Consider the following 276-nt stretch of genomic DNA (forward strand, 5'->3'; position numbering starts at 1 on the left):
TCATGAACCATGAGATCATGACTTGAGTCAAAATCAAGGGTCAGATGTTCAACCCGAGCCACCCAGACGCCCCTCTGGTGTAAATTTTACACTTACGGCACGTTCACTCTCACTCACTCAATTCCGAGCGCTGGGCTGCCACAGGCCAAGCAGCGGCGACCTAACGGGTCAGCACCAGCACCACAGGGGACCCCGAAGGCCGAGAGCGGGACCCCACCCGGCCCGCACAGAGGGAGGCACTTCCGTTCTACCGGCGGGGACGGAAGCCGAGGCGGA

Source organism: Crocuta crocuta, unplaced genomic scaffold (assembly GCF_008692635.1).
Source record: "Crocuta crocuta isolate KB4526 unplaced genomic scaffold, BGI_CrCroc_1.0 scaffold445, whole genome shotgun sequence".
Lineage (NCBI taxonomy): Eukaryota > Metazoa > Chordata > Mammalia > Carnivora > Hyaenidae > Crocuta > Crocuta crocuta.